Raw genomic sequence first — 12,613 nt, forward strand, 5'->3', positions numbered from 1 at the left:
CTAACCACGTTGGCTGGTGAGCGCGGCGTAGAAGAGTATGTTCCATGTGTCCGGGAGGCCAGCGATGCACCAGTGGGTGCAGTCCCCACCGAAGTTGCCGCCATTGTACTTGCTTGGGTGCGCATCCTTCCTGAGCTGCGACATGAAAGTGAAGTCCAGCAGGTACACCGGCTTCGCCGTGCCAGCCAGGACGCTCCGAATGATGCCCTGCTGCCGGATCGGCCCTCCAGGATACGTCCCCGTGCTGTTCAGCGGCTCCGTCTCCCCCATGCACGTCTTCCTCCGCGCGCCCCACTCTTGTCCCCTAAATCATACATAGGAACCACATTGAGACGTATGTTTCTTGTGATGAGACGAGGATCCATGAGGATCTACTTGGGAAATCAAGACGAAATTCTAGAGTAGTAGCAAAGGTGTATTACCTGTAGTGAGAGGGAGAGATCCCTTGGAAGAAGACTTTAGTGCTGGTATGGAGAAGGTTGGCATCGACCCATCGAGCCCAGGTGTTCAGCGCTTTGGCGAAGGCCACCGTCCGGTCCATGTCCTTCATCACCTTGCTGCCCTCCTGGATGTAGTCCCAACTGGAGAAAAAACACCCACACGCAGCGAATTCAGAGTTTCAGCCATATAATTAACCTCTGCTTGCCTGAAAAAAGGCAGCTGCCAGAGACAGCGTTGCATTCTAGACTCACGGTCGCTTTGGGCCGCGGCGCGGCCACCAGTGCCAGGAGTCGAAGACGAGCACGTCGGCGCCGAGCCAGTTCCGGCCTTCGTCGATCTCGTCGAGCTTGAGGACACGCCCGGCCTTCTCCTTTACGATGTCCACCAGGTAGTGCGTCACGTAGTACACCAGCGTCACATTGTACTCCTGCATATGCATGCAGCAGACCGCCGGCCGGAACGATCAGGACATCAGGGGATCACCTCATCGTGGGCACATACATCACACAACCCCAGTGGCCAGGCCCAAACGCACCCAGCAACTATTTACTTGGACAATCGTACCCGGAACGTGACGGTGCTCGATGGATTGATCTTCCTGGACCGCGGTGAGACCGTGTACTTGGCGTTGGGCGCCGCAGCGTGGATCAAGCACAGAAGCGACTCGTACTTAAGGGTGTCAAGTGGGATCCCACTTTTGTCCCACTTGTAGTATAATTTGATTTTTTTTAGTTCAAATTTTGACATCAAAATTTGAACTACATAGTACAAAATGACATCCCACCGGGATCCCACCTTGACACCCTACTCGTACTGGTTCAGCGCCAGCGAGTCGCCCACGAACATCACCTTCTTCCCGGCCCATATCCTCAGCAGCGCCAGCCCGTCGAACCTATGCACAGGCAACCCGGCATCAGCTCGATGCAATTCTTCATGAAAAGCGGCCAAATACCATACCAACATGGAAGGCTATATTGGACGGATCAAACACATGGAGGTCAGGAGAGAGCTTGAATTTTGCTGCCGTCAATCGGACCAACCTGGGCAGGGAGCAGGGTGGTTTGGGCTGCCATCGGTACTTGAGGTACTTCGTGTCGGGGCGGTTGAATCGGTGGCAGTCGAACTGGGAGCGGATGAAGGGGCAGCTCGCGGAATCGTACAGAGGGTACTTCTCGTCCGTCACCCAGGTCCCGGTGAACATGTCGCACGAGCCGGATGCCATGGCCGCCGTGGTGCACCCGGCCAGGAGCGCGGCCACGACGGCCGCTGAGATTACCGCGCAGTACGTCATTATAATCCCCATCCTGCAAAGGAGGAGACGAAGCAATGCAGGTGAGGACTGGGTGCGGGGGAAAGGTTCTTGCGACGGTCAAGGAGTGGGAACTGTGAGGGAGGGGAGTGGTATATGTAGGCAGGAGCAGCCGGCCAGGCAGGGCTAGATGATACGCTTCGCTATGGTAGGTAATGGTATTTCTCCATGGATGGATGCATTATGGATCGCAGATAGTTGGAAGCAAAGGATTGTATATGTGATTATGTGCTAGTAATATGGATTCATGGTGTACATTAGTGATCAAAACCTCTAAACTAAATGGGGATTACTAATCGACTTACTACTCGACAGCTTTTCGATGCATGGTGTAAGTGAATGATCAAACTTTCTGATGAGTGCAGGTAATCCGAAAGGGATCTTGAAGTCGAGCCCCATGGTTTTGTGCTCCTACAACTCGTGGAGTTGCTTATTATGCTACATATCTTCTCCTCATTACTGATCTTCTATTAAAAGTTTTCCAGTGGAAGATACACAAGTACTACTAATTGTTTGAGACAACACTATTAGTCTATTAGATAATCTATTGTACAATATGTTTCTATTGTCTTGTCTACATGACGTTTAATGCTAAGAGAAGACTATCTTACTCCCTTCTTCCCAAATTAGGATGCCTACAGTTTTTAGTCAAAGTTAAACTTTTTAAAGTTTGAGCAAATATGTACAGAGAAATATCAACATCTAAAATTTTAAATGCACATAATATGAAAATATATTTCATGATGGTTTCAAAAATATTAATTTAGAATTATAAATGTTGACACTTTTTTCTATATAGTTGGTCAAACTTTAAGAAGTTTGACTTTATCCAAATATTATAGGCATTCTACTTTGGGATAGAGGGAGTAGTATCTAGTATTGTATACGCCCTAAGGACATTACCAAATATTTATGTAGCATACATAAGATAACACGGTATTAAATCACTATCCATCCACAACACCTCATCTAAGATTTTCATTCACTAGACATGATAAGAGCAGGTGATCTTGACATTAATTCAATCTTCTCTAGATCATTAGATCCTCTCCAGCAAATTAATAGTCTAAAATAAATGTTATATATCCCATATGGAACTGTAAAAGTTTCTTCTTCTATCTCTTCCATATCTAGGGGATCATTCAAATTACAACCTCTACATTATATCCCATGTGTTTTAACAGTAATATCTTATATACCTACCATTCTAACTACCATTTCAACCTCCTTCTGGAAATAATGCTCTGAGTTCATTGTTATCCTAGTCGCAAAAACATTCACACATCTATTTGATGGGTGAAAAATACACTCATCTTAACTGGGTATTTCTCACCATTATTCTAAGAATATCGCACCATTATTGTAAGAATATCTCTAACTGCCACTAATCACTAACAATTGTATAAATGTGGAAATCTCTTTGTTAGTTTATTATGTGTATATTTGACTCCATTAATGAGGAAATCGGAGCAAATCAAGGAAGAATTATGCGATGTAAGCAATCCTAAGTCAACATGCCTTGAGAACCAAGCGGCGGCGCAATTATGGAGCAATGGTAAGGAGGTGACCGCTCGTATGGTCCGGTCATAACACCTACCGGTGGCTACGCAATCAAATAGAATACTAATTATGAAGGCACCTAGGTCAACAGAGCAATAGATTGCCACCGAAACACATCCCCATCCAGAGAAAACGTGATCTCCATCACCATTCCTCGAAGCATGGAGTTTTTAATAAAAGTAGTCTTTTCAATAGATTATGTTATGGTTTTGGTAGAATCTTCTTTCGCCTCTACATCGATGGAGATTGCAATGTCTACAATAAGTGATATTTGGTCTTCGTTCCACGACGAGAGCTCCTTCCCGAAGTCAATAGTGGTGTTGAAAGATTAAATTTCTCTATGTATGGTCCTTCATATCTTGCTTCGGCATATCGTTTTTAGATATTTTCTCATGCTTGCCATAACATTAGATCTCTAGCAACATTGCTTTAGTGATGGAGATGATCCTAGTATGATCCTAGCAAGTGCAACAAGTAAAGGAACAAGCTTGATAGTAAGAGTAAGGAGCGGGACAACCGGATGGCGCGGAGGCGAGGCGAGGTTTGTTTCCCGTAGTTCCCCTCACAAAAGAGAGTACGTCTGCGTTGAGGAGGTGCTAGCCTCACACAAGAGGCTAGGCGGCCACACCACGAAGGAAGGCCTCACCTTCTTCCTCGAGAGAGCTCCACGAAGGGGATCCCCCTTCTCCACTATGGCACCGATCGAGGCGGTGGTTCCTTCACAAGGTTGGGGCGAGCTCCACAACACTAGGAGGATCCCAACAACCTATGGGGCTAGCACAACACAAAGCTAGCCTCCATAGGTGCACTTCATCCAAGATCCCACCATAGGAACCCTACCTCCAAGATCCACTAAGGACTACCACGAATTGGTGAAATTTCTCTCGGTAGAACGATAGATTGGGGTCTCCTCCACCACTCCTCAAAGTATGAGCAAGATTGATTGGGTAGGTAGGGAGATTCACTCAGTTTGAGCTCAGCAACAATGGAGGAGAGAGAGAGAAGAGCTAAAAACGAGTTGGAGAAGAAGGGGCCTTTATATAGGTCTCCTCAAATCCAACCGTTATGTGCAGTTTCTGCCTAAGCGGTACTACCGCTTTTGCAAGCGGTACTACCGCTCTGGTTTCGAAATCCCCACAGAACTTGTCCACGTGGACACACAGCGGTACTACCGCTCGCGGTACCGCTCGAGGTACCGCAAAGGCTCCAAACCTTACTGGATCCCAAGCGGTACCGCAGCGGTACCGAAGCGGTACTGCCGTAACTTAAGTTACGGTACTTAAGCGGTACCATAGGCGGTACTACCGCTCTCAAGCGGTATTACCGCCCAAGGTACCGTAAAGGTACCGTAACCTATTCTGCGAGACATTTGCGTGAGAAACCTCCAGAGCGGTACTGCTGAGCGGTACCGGTGAGGGTAGCGGTACTACCGCTCCTGGTACCGGTAGTACCGCTTTGGCTGAAACTGCTTTTTCCTCTTTTCCTCTCCTACCATGTCACCTCGCGACACACACGCAAAAGCAAAAAACCTAAGAGCTACGCTTCAGTCTTCCGATCATAATGTGTTCAGCGAGGGCACCGTACACTTGCAAATCTATCAAAGACAATCTTTGTGCACGGTTAAATTCATTCAAGTGTTGTCATCAAACACACAAAACATGGGATATGGATCTTGCTCTTTCAGCGACGCTGACTTGCAGCCGATCAATCCAGTGAGCGGCGTAGGATGTCGCATGGTAGCGCCTCTTGAAGCAATCAAGGTTCAGGAAGACATCGACCAAGGATGCCTCGACTTTCGGAAGAAGATGCAAGCGAGATAACTTCAAACTTGTCTAACTCCTTTATGATCATGGACACTGTAGGCATGCGCAGGCCAAAAACTGTCGAGGGCTCAACTGCCAACCTCGCAGCCTACTTAATCATCCATCAGCCGACAACTGATGGGCCAGTGGTGCAAGCTCATCGAGATGCTCTGGAAAGCCTCGCGATTTTTTGAGATAAACTCGCCCCTAGGAAGGAGAAAGCTACACATCAGGGCAGTGGATCCAGGCATCGCTCGAAGGACGCCCGTGATGACATCACCCAAAGCAGAATTGACAAAGCTCGACGATGACGTGCTGCAAGGTAAGGATATGATAGCGATGATTTCGAGGAAACTCAGGAATACGACGACAAGCTGCGAGGAGCCGATTGTTTAAGTTACAAGATTTGAGAGGCAATGCCCCCGAAGAGATTAAAACCTACACCCACTGATGCAGACAAGTATGACGGCCAACATGAGTCAAGGTCTTGGATAGATGATTACCTACAAATGGTGATCTTGCACAAGGGAAATCAGATAGCAGCAATGCAGTGTTTGTAGCTTTACTTGAAAGATTCGGCACAAGCATGGTTGAGAGTCTTACCGAAAGGATGCATTAGATCCTGGGAAGATTTGGTTGATGCCTTTGTCAAAAACTTTCAAGAAACATACAAAAGGCCAGTCGGAATCGAAGAGTTACGTCATTGTCAGCAGAAGCCGAAGGAATCGATGCGCACGTACATCGGGCGCTTTGCCAAACTTTTAAATGCTGACGAAGATGTTTCCGTTGATAGAGCAATCGATGTCTTCAGTGACAGTATTCGACGAGAATCATATATCAAAGAACTTGGTCGGAAGAAGCCAAAAACTATCACCAAATTGATGGAGATTGCCAATAGCTGGGCTGATGGAGAAGATCATGTCAGGAAACCGCGTCCCCGCAGCGATGATGAAGATGATGATCAGCCGAGACATGATTCGGGTCATCGACGTGACCGCCGCAAGAAGAGGAAAGACCGCGGATACAATGATACTAACATTGTAGCCACTGGATATTCCGACCGATGAGATGATCGGTACGATGATAGGCGTGATGATCGTCGAGATAATAATCGCAGTAATTCAGGAGGAAATCCCGGCAATTACAAGGAGCGACCTCCAAGGGTCACAGAGTTACCTTTTGCTGAGCAGCTAAATGCTCCTAGTTACCTACATGCGTATATTGATCCTAAGGATAACGTCAAGAAGTCAAGTCATCTGCTCAGAGATTGTCGACAGTTCATTGAAATGCAGAAATTTTACGAGACAGGCAGGGGGCAACCGCAACAGCCGACTCCGCCACCACCTCCATCACAGCACCAAGTTCGGCAAGTTCAAGCTCGCAATCCCCATGAAGCTTTTCCTCCACCACGAGGACAGATGAGCATGATTCACAAAACTAGTGTTTCTAGAGAGATGAAGAAGCTCACGCAAGAAATTAATCTCGCAGAAAATACTATGGCGAATACTCCAGAATATGTCGACTGGTCTTCGCAGAGCGTCCTATTTAGCAGAGCTGATCATCCGATGTCTATCCGAAAACCAAGTCATGCTGCTTTGGTAGTCCAAGCACAAATCGGGGGGTTCAGCATGAGCAAAGTATTCATGGATGGCGGAAGTGGATTGAATCTGATATTTGCCAGCACAGTCAAAAATATGGGCATCGCAATCAACATGTTAGAAGAATTTGATACATGTTTCCATGGCATCGTCCCTACTTTGCTAGCATATACTCTTGGCAGAATTTTCTTGAATGTCGTCTTCGGGAAACCCGACAATTTCAGGAAAGAAAGGATCGAGTTGGAGGTAGTGAATTGGGAATCACAATACCACGCTATACTCGGGAGACCAACTTATGCTAAGTTCATGGTTGTGCCACATTATGCATATCTAAAGCTAAAAATGCCAGGCAACAATGGGACTAACATCACAGTCCATGGAAGTTTCTCTCGCTCGGATAATTGTGATCGCGAGTTTCAGAAGATCACTACTAAGTTTGGAGTGAAGCAAGAAGTTACTGACTTCCTGTTGCGGTCAGAAACCCACCGGCGGGCAGCGACGGGCAACACCGTAGAGCCGGGAATCTCCCAGGACTGCGGCTGGCCCTGGTCCCTCCGAGCGACGGCCCGCAAAGCCTTCTGCGCACACGTCCGATGCTGGTGCAAGGGCGTGCCACCTGACCTATACCTGGTCAGGAAGGTGTTGGATGATGCCTCGCTTAGTTTCCTGCATGGCATACACGTAAACGTTAAATACGAGCCTCGATCGGCGCTCGAGGTTGTCTCGTGAATCGGCTCAAAGAGCCGATCCACCCATGATGCGTACGAGGTGTACGATCGGATGGTGGTCCTGCTTGATCAAGAGAAAGCTGAAGCGACCTACTACGATTTGGGGTTTTCACCGCATAATCGGAACGTCCTACTCGTGATTGGGCCTCGCGCTCGCGTACGGTGATCGTAAGCCGATCCTAGACAGGGCCTAAAAACCAACACGAGGTTGATCCTCGGAACATCCTGTCTAGGGCTAGCAAACTACACCCTACACGCCGCTGGATCCTCCAACCCTTTGTAAGGCCTAACAATGCGAGATATTAAACTAATCCTTGAAGAACAAGGAGCAACCATAACGGATCGGATCTACTAAACAATGATCAAGCGGGGTGCCGCCCTTACACCCGTGACAGGCGTAAGGGCGGCTAGATGCCTAAGGGTTGCACGACGATAGCATATGATACGAAGAACAATGCTAACCCTAAGACATCTATGATAACTACGTTGCTCGCCATCAAAAAGGCTTCAGTACGAGCAACGCATGGACGACGAATAAACGTGTGCTGCCTAGATCGCAAGATGCGATCTAGGCAGCATGGTGCTTACCGGAAGAAACCCTCGAGACGGGGGAGTTGGCGATGCGCCGAGATTGGTTTGTGTTGAACGTTGGTTGTTGTTTATTTCATAAACCCTAGATACATATTTATAGTCCGGGGGACTTTCTAATTCAGGCGTGCACCTAACCGTGCACGGGTTAAACTCTAACTTCTAACCGACACGTATCCTACTATAGTATAGATACACGGGCAATTAGCCCAAACTTGGTACACAAGGCCGATTCATGTATTCCTTCTATGTATATTCTTCAAGCCTATCTCCAATCACGGCCCACCTCTGATCCGGTCAAATTCTGGTGATAACACATGCCCCCTGGTTTTGGAAATGACATTTCCAAAATCATTACGCTTTTTTTCCGTCGGGTCATGTCGTGGCAGAGCAGAACTACCGCAGAATCTTCCATCATTTCGCCTTGCCTCCTGGGCTTCTCTGCACGAATTGACGATTTCGGCATCACGCCCTCGAGAACCGTCATGGCATTAAATCTCCACTACAACCCCTTTATTTATCTGTGCCGAACGGTTCGCCACTTCATCCCCCTGCTCTGTTCTGTCCACCAGCGCCCAAAAAACCCTCTTCCCCTGTAGCGATGTCTTCTTCTTCCTCTTCCCCCTCAGGCCTCCCCCTCCAATCTTCGCCGAGGAGCAAGAATGAAGACGACCTCCATTCTGGGGCGAACCCCATCTCCTCCGACAAGGAGGAGAAAGAAGGAAAAGTAGAGAAGACAGAGGCCTCCCCCTCCGCCAGGCACCCGCCGAAGAAGCGCTCCCGCATGTGGGCGGACAGCGAGGACGAGGATGATGACGAAGAAGGAGAAGAAGAGAAGGAGGATGATTCCTCCTCTTCCGCTGGGTATCCGCCGACGAAGCGCCTCCGCACTTGGGCGGACAGCGAGGATGATGATGATGACGAGGAAGAAGAAGAAGCTCCGGCCGAAGGCTGGGGCAGCAGCGACGAGGAATTCTCCGGCAGTAGCGCCGACGGCAACTCCGACGCCGACGATGATGCTAGCGAGGATTAGTAATGTAGGATTAGTAGTCCCTGAGCAATCGGCTTTTCTTTTGTTCTTCCTCGCTTGAGCAATCGGCTCTTCATTGTAAAAATCCTCTCTTATTAATGAAGAAGACTTTCCCTTAATTTGATTTTGCCGATTGCCACTTAGCCAATGCTCAATGAGCCGATGGCAACGCATCGGTCTCTCATAATCCGTCCTTCATCTTTTCGACCAATGAATCTGAGTTCTGCTGGATCATCACCCTTGACGAAAATTGCGACGCAGGACTAGCCGATGGCCACCCAATCGGCTTTCAAAAACAAAGCATCCACCAGGCTAGCTGCCCCCCGAGTCTCAGTCAAGGCGAAACAGAGACGAGGACACGCAATTCAGACAAATGGACCTAGGCTCAATCATGTCTGAGAGAGCTACCATGCAGAGCCAGCCAGAGCCGATCACTTTCCTTCCGTTGAAAGCCGATATTGCAGATAATCACCAACGGCTTAACTCCTCTGACAGCATTGCCTTGGGCCCTGAACACGCAGCGGGTAGCTCCTGTGTCATTGTGCTAGAGTCGATGGCTATGCATCGGCTTTGTTCCTTGCATATCATGCGAATTTTTTTTTACGGGCCGATTTTTCTATCGGCCCCCAATGTTTCACTGCACATGTATCGCACATGTTCATCCGACATGTATCGCACATATTCATCCGATTAGGTGCCCCCCGAGCCGATTCTGTCAGGGAACTGCTGAAATCGGCTCTGTGGTTAGCCAAGGCGCTATATGTGAACGTCGGCTCGGTTAGGAACAGTGTTGACTTCTTCCAGCTCATCAGCCGACGCAAACCCATTGCCTCATTGTCCATTAGGTTGGCGCTGACCCTAAACAGAATGGATGGTGAGGATAATTTTGGCCGATTGCTGGAATCGGCCTCCATGTTGCTTGCTCGATGAAGGTTTTGCAATGTTCCTCCATAGATCCTTGGGGGCCGATCACCTGGATCGGCATCGCCACGTTTACCCACAGATGCTGCTCTTGTTACACGGTCAGGCCGGTGGATAGAACCAGCCTAACCCCGTCCTTTGTCACGTCGGTGCTCTCTCGTGGCTTCTCAAAGATGACCGGCCGTGGGCCGCAGTCAAGTTGTGTCACAGGTGCTTCGTCTAATCTTGGAGCACTAACCTCCGTTGGAAGGATGAAGACCATGTTTGTGCCAGCCGATGTCTCATCATCGGCTCTCTTTTGTCTGTGGCGCCACTCTTTCCTTTGTGGCCGGCCTTCTTCGTCCAGGGTTCGCTGAATTTTGGCGGCCAGATCAGGCCGTGCCTTCCTCAACGTGTGCAGGTACAACCTTTCAGCTTCCTCCAACCCACGCAGACGCTGTACCCTTCGTTTCTGGGAACGGCTGAGCCCATCAGGGCACCACCTTGGCCGATGATACTTGTCTTCTTCTTCATCATCGTCCTCTAGTTCCTCGAGATCTTCCACCGGAGCGGACTCGGCATGCTTGTTCCGAGGCGGGAGAGGCCCTAAACGCTTGAACACGGACACGTTAGCTGCATCCTTCTTCTTTTGTTTACATTCAGGCGTTGCCGATTGTAGGCAATCGGCTCATTCCCGAATCCCGGCGAGTGTACGAAGAAGGGGCAGTCACAGTGCCTATCCACGTCGTCTTGCTCTCTCGACTTTTCCTTGGCGTGGCGCTCATATCGCTCCTCGTCACGATCATGCCGATGACGTCTCCTGTCGTCCCTAGCCAGACGATCCTTTTCATCATCGTCGTTGTATCGCCGGCGTTGGTCGTATTGACCCACATACTTGTTGAGGAGGTGACCAGAGAGAGGTCGCTGATATCTTACGTTCCTTACTTCTCCCTCTGTGATGTAGCGCTTGCCATCGAGACGGAGCCGATCGCGTGGAGCGGCTTCCTCTATATCCTTGCTATGAGAGCAGCTGCCCTCATCTCCGTCCTTACCAGAGTGGTGTCCAGGTCCTACCATGTTGATATTGCACGAGAAATCTGGCTGGCACCCTCCATGGTAAGTATACTCCACCATGTTAACGGCGGGGAAGGGGTGTGTGTCGACCTTCATGGCGTACCGGCTGAAAATTAGCCGCCCTTGTTCTATCGCCATTTGGACCTGTTGACGCCACACCCTGCAGTCGTTGGTGGCGTGGGTGAACGTGTTATGCCATTTGCAGTATGGCTTCCCATTCAGCTCTTGCACCGTGGGGATCTTGTGGCCTTCGGGTAACTTTAGCTGCTTCTCCTTGAGTAAGAGGTCGAAAATCTGCTCAGCTTTGGTCACGTCGAAGTCAAACCCTTTTGGAGGACCTTGTGGCTTAACCCACTTACGGGACACGGGGCTTGCCCCCCGAGTCCATTCAGCCACTGCTACCTCTTGATCTCCCGCAGCACCTTCATCTTCATCTGCCTCAACCAGGACCACCGCACGCTTGAATTTATCCTGGTAAACATCTGGGTGGCGCTGTTCATATGCTGACAGCTTCTGCACCATGTGCGCCAGTGAAGGGTAGTCTGCTTGGGAGGCCACGTCCTTGATCGATGATGAGAGACCCACCACCGCCAACTCGGCTGCTTCTTTTTCACTTACATGAACCGAATAGCATCGGTTCCTAATGGTCCTGAAGCGGCTGGACGTATTACTGCCACTGTTTCCCGCGCTTCCGTCGTACTTGTGCTAGATCGGCAATGCCGGCCTCGGAAGCCTCGCGAGTGATACTGCTCGTGGAACTGTTCTTCCAACTGCTTCCAAGTCCGGATTGAGTTTGGTGGTAGCGATGTGTACCACCCGAAAGCCGATCCTGTGAGGGACTGTGCGAAAAACCTCACACGCAGCTCGTCTGATGCTGAGATCGTGCCCAGCTGTGCCAAATATCGGCTCACATGCTCGATGGAGCTGGAACCATCTGATCCACTGAACTTTGTAAAATCAGGGAGCCGATACTTGGGTGGTAGCGGGATCAATTCGTACTCGTTGGGGTACGGCTTGGAATAGCCGATTGTCCTCCTTTTCGGCATCATGCCGAAGCTGGTCTTTCGGAATCGTACAAATCTGATCCGCGGTGATGGCTGCAGGCGTCGAACTCTGAAGGTTCGCCGGGGTGGCATACTTAGCCAGCCATGCTTGCTTTTCCAGATCTGAGCCAACTGCAGGAGCTGAGCTCTGGAGGTTTGTCGGAGTGGCGTACTTAGCTAGCCACGTCTGCTTTTGCCGACGTTCCTCCTGCTGTTCCAGAAGTCCCTGCTGTTGCAGCCTGGTTTGAGAGTGCCCAGTTACTGCAGTCTGGCATGTATGCGCACGTATATCCGTGGGGAATCTCCTTGGGCGCCTCATGTAAGAATTGGTAGTCACTAGGGTCACCACCAATCTTGTAGACGACGTATGCCGATGAATTCGGCACTTCTGGTGCTGCCAACGCGAACGACAGCAGCGGACGGGACTGGAGTGGCATCTCTCCTTGGTAAGTCCCCAGAGCTGGTCCTGACGGAGAATACCGGTGGCTCATGATTTCCTGGATGACGCGCAGAGCGACACGCTCCAAAGTGTTCACCAGG

General features: G+C 49.6%; 1 pseudogene; it reads right to left on the minus strand.

The window, feature by feature from the left end:
- On the minus strand, positions 1-1,663 carry LOC124684395 (annotated as a pseudogene).
- Between the last annotated feature and the right edge of the window lie 10,950 nt (positions 1,664-12,613).

Source organism: Lolium rigidum, chromosome 1 (assembly GCF_022539505.1).
Source record: "Lolium rigidum isolate FL_2022 chromosome 1, APGP_CSIRO_Lrig_0.1, whole genome shotgun sequence".
Classification (NCBI taxonomy): Eukaryota; Viridiplantae; Streptophyta; class Magnoliopsida; order Poales; family Poaceae; genus Lolium; species Lolium rigidum.